The 4444-nt window shown below is 39.8% G+C and overlaps 1 long non-coding RNA gene across 1 annotated transcript; it reads left to right on the forward strand.

The window, feature by feature from the left end:
• The first annotated feature begins 993 nt into the window (after positions 1–993).
• LOC119883411 lies at positions 994–1623 on the forward strand. The gene is made up of 2 exons (XR_005440639.1): positions 994–1285; positions 1374–1623. It is a non-coding gene; the product is annotated as an uncharacterized LOC119883411 (long non-coding RNA).
• Positions 1624–4444: the final 2821 nt, after the last annotated feature.

The raw sequence follows: 4444 nt of genomic DNA on the forward strand, positions 1-4444 counted from the left end.
GGACTGTTGCTTTATTGTTCTAAATAGACATTGTTAGTGTACAGTTGTGGTTATAGTACTTGCTTTGAATTTGCTTTTATTTTATATAGTTCCAAAGCAAAAATCTTTGTTAAAAAGTTAAAAGTTTTAAAGATTGTATAAATCAGAGGATTATAGGAGTTGTCTACGCTGTCTTGTCTTCTTCCCTGGTTTCCCCTTGGCATCGATACTGGTGTTCATTCTGATTAGTAAACCTTGTTCACTTAATGGTGACGTTAGCTAGTTAGGCTGTGTGTTGGAGATCAGTAATTCACGATAAGATATTTAATTAGTCTGACTGTGATTGGCCTGCGATGGACTGGCGACCTGTCCAGGGTGTACCCCGCCTTTCGCCCAATGTAAGCTGGGATTGGCTCCAGCCCCCCGCGACCCTGTACGCAGGATAAGCGGTTGACGATGGATGGATGGATGGATGGACTATGATCATAAAACCTTTATGTAACTCTACCAGAATTGCTGAGTTTCTGAAAAGCTAGCCAGATTTCCATATAAACCTTGTTTGCATACTGTTACAAAAATGTTCTTTAGTTTTCTTGATCAAATGCTTCTGCAATAAGTATCTGTCAGACTTTTGTTCCTTCCACAATCTGCTATTACCAAAACTACACAATCAACATCAACAAGTTAATAATGACTTCTAAACAGTGGCTAACACTGTTATTCTATCTTTATTAAGATGTTGCAATTAATTAAACAATGATGACTGGTGATTCAAACTGCATTAAATCCTTTTTTTGGCCAGCTGGTGGCAGAATAAGCAGGAAATTACACGTTTGACATGAACTTGTAACTTTAACAGTTTCCTATTTACACATCAAGCAGTTACGAGCAACATTATCATCAATTTGGAGTTGTGTTTATGACCCCCTGAAGAATATCATTTCAACATTCACTCTCTTTTAGCTCTGTTTTTGGTCTACCAGCTCCTTACGGAAATACTCTGGCCCTTTAGCTGCTTAACACTCCACTATGTTCACCAGCTAGTCTCTAACTGTATCTGCCTGCTATTTGTGTTATGATTAGGCCTTGCCTCCTTCTTCTTCCTAGTGTTCTCCCTGTGATTCCCTCCCCTGCTGTCTCTGTCTGTCTTGTTTGTCATGTGCTCTGTGTGTGTTCATGGGCGTGTCCAATCCTGGCTCCTGTCCACCTGCAGCGTCTCCCACCTGCGGCTCATCCAGTAATCAACCTGTGCAGTCAAATACTCTGGTTCAGCTCCCACTCTTAGTTCGTCAGTTTACCTCCCGTGGTACAATGGCTTGCAAATTCTTTGCATCTCTGCATTTTTGAATGTTGTTTGTGAACCTTGCCTAATGTCCTGTTTTTGTCCACCTCAGTATCCACCTGAGACGCTGCCCGCCTGCCTACCTGCACCCTGCCTGTCAGCCTGTCAGCAAAGCAATGCTTACTTGTGACCTCTTTTCACGTGTTGCAAATGTCTACAACTTCTATGTAGACATTTAGACACATGTAGACACTTCTATGTAGACATTATGATTTACTGATGCTGATTGATGTTTCAATAAACAAAACACAACAAAAAAAAGTGATTAAAAAATCATTGTGTAGCAGAAATTGTCTTGACAATTTATTAAATTAAAATTTGACACTTTTATGCTGTTATGTTAATGGTTCTTACCCCCATTTTCTTTGCTGTTTTTATCTATGGTTTTATTTTCTAATTTTTTAAGTTCTGTTTTCATCTTTAGTATAGATTTTATAGATGTAATTCATGGAATCCTGAACCTTGGTTTTCTTAGCGTTAAAACTCTCCCACCCTCAGATCTATACTGCTACAAACTGGAAGGGAAACCAGAGTTAGCTGCATGTGGTGTGTCAAGACTTACTCTCACTTGCTCACACAATCTAAGAAATGCAGAGCGATGTTATATAAAGAATGTTGTATGAAACAGAAATACGGAGATGTAAAAGTATAATTACTTTCTGACTTGGTTGTCCTAAGACCTCAAAGACCCCAAATAATTCCCACAGCACAAATTGTTTCTCATATATCTTTGAGTGCAATCTTTTGCATTCAGAAGAATTTACAATAGCTGTGCAGCACGCCGACACATCTGTGAGTGAGCTGAGACATTATTCTGGCCATATGTGATTGGAGCTGGTCAAAATCCTTGCAGACTCTGACAGACACTGACAAGCAGGGTCTGCCTTATACATGCAGCTGTATTTCCCCAGAGAGTCTGTCACATTCCTGCCTCCACAGAGCAACACAACGCCATTTTCAACAGGGGCCCCGGGTCACAAAGAGAAGAGCTCCAATTGCCACCATGAAGCCGTGATTTGGCCTTTCGGTGCCTCATTTTCTTCCCTCTGCCTTTTCTCTTAGGTCCTGGGCTGCAGGAAAAGAATGACGCCTGCTTAACAAAAAAATAATGAATGTCATTTTGAGGCAGACGCGAGAGGAAGTGAGGACATAGTGGGTTAGAGACAAGGGAGGGAAGGAAAAGGGGAAAGGGGGGACGTTGAGGAGGCGAGTATATTACGGAGCTGGCAAATGTGCCCTCATGCCAGGGAGTCAATTTGAGTGAAGCCGTGCAATGTGACATCATTTACTCAGAAATCCCTAATTTGTCAGCATTAATATTTCAGCCCCAGCATTGCCTGTCACAGCATGCCAGAGATGACTGATCAATCTATAAAATGGCCGCAGCTAATTTATTTAATATTTATGTGTAAAGTCATGTGCAGGAGAGCAGCTGAATTTATTCCGCCTTTCTGTGCTCTTACGCCCAAGAACTTTTCTAACAAGATCAGGTCAAAACTAGTATATGGCTGGACATTGTAAGGTCAGTGTGGTATATATGATAGTCAGTGGTTGTATCTATAATGTGAATTCCTGGAAATCAAATATCAATTTGCAATTTTCTGTAGTGTATTTGTTCTTAAGGTGCACTGAAGTAGAACATCACAGTTGCAAGAACAAACCTTTTCACTCATAACTTCACTCTTAAGATGTTTTGTGTGAAAAAGAACATTCTTTTATAATTATATCTATTTTAATTATATTTTAACTTCCCTTGGTTTTTAATTGGTTTCAATCTGCAGGATGTCCCTCGTTTTTCTAAGACTCACTGTTTTGTCAGAGTGATTGTTATTTGGGATGCTTTAACTGTGCACGCTCCCTCATGGAGAGCTGTTTTCTCTCCTGCTCTGCTCTGTGCTGGACTGTTACAGTGTGTAACCTTCGTCTCCGCTTCTCACAGCAGTAGGTGTAATGTTGTTTTCCAGTTTCATTCCCTCATGGTGAATATCAGATACTGTCTCTGTGCCCTCTGTGCACATACTGTATGATATACTGTGATGCACTATTGCACTGGCGAGGTACCGACTGGTTCTTAGTTTCTCGTTAAGTGGGTGTGTGCTTGAGCGTACCGGATGGCGCAGTGGGGTACGGACCTTATCTTGATTTTCGTTCTCAACTAAACTTATACACAAAGGCGAGACCAAGGTGGGGCCAGTGGGCGTGCACTAAAAGTTTTCAGTGCTGCGAGAGCAGTGAACCTACTAGCAATAGCCATAGAGGGCTGCGCCTATAGTCATTCAATCTGGAGTCACAGTACGTAACTAACATTCAATTTTGTTCGTGCCTATTTTAAAATAACAATGCCCAAAGAGGAAACTCCTCGAAACACTCGACCAACCAGTGGTGTAACTTCATCACTCACTCACTCAGATAGTCACAGACTTGGCAGACTGGCTTCATTTTTTATTTTTATTTTAACCTTACAGAGAATGTGAGAAATGTTGCTATACAACATGTAATGCTGCACACAAATATGCCAAGCTTTGTTTACATTAGAGTAAGTCCCTTGACTTTTCTAGCCAATTAGAAATGAACAGGTATGAGGTGAGTTGGACAATGACACAGACTGATGGGAGGAGAATATTAGTCATGTTTTACCCAGTGTATTTAAAAAAAATTTCTGAACTGCACCACTCTGTTTGCATTTAAATGTTCTTATTTCCAGAATTCATCATCTCAAGTGTGCAGCAGACTGAAAGCGCACATAAAAAGAAAAATCTTAAATTGCAATTTTTGTAAGTTAGTAAGTTATTTCATAATTTTCATTATAAGTGGAGTTTTTTTGTCAAACTTCTCTCTTCTTGTTTTATGCACTTATGCATTTGTAATGTTGCAGTATAGATATAGTGGATTCAGACTTTTTGCTTTGTTGGGAAATTTTGTATATAAATCTTTCATCCATTAAGTCTATTTTAGGACAATTATTGTGTCATTTTTGTACATTAAGGGTCTGTTTGTGGATAGTAAGGGTTGTCTCCTTATTGTAAGAGGAGGTGTCACTTTTATGTCTGTATACTGTATAGCCTGTGTATTCCTTAAAATGGACATTCACATGGTTAACGTTTTGGGACCCTGCAATATAAG

The sequence above is a fragment of the Micropterus salmoides genome, unplaced genomic scaffold, assembly GCF_014851395.1.
Source record: "Micropterus salmoides isolate LMB-PRFRI ecotype aquatic unplaced genomic scaffold, ASM1485139v1 Ms_hic_scaffold_3, whole genome shotgun sequence".
NCBI lineage: Eukaryota > Metazoa > Chordata > Actinopteri > Centrarchiformes > Centrarchidae > Micropterus > Micropterus salmoides.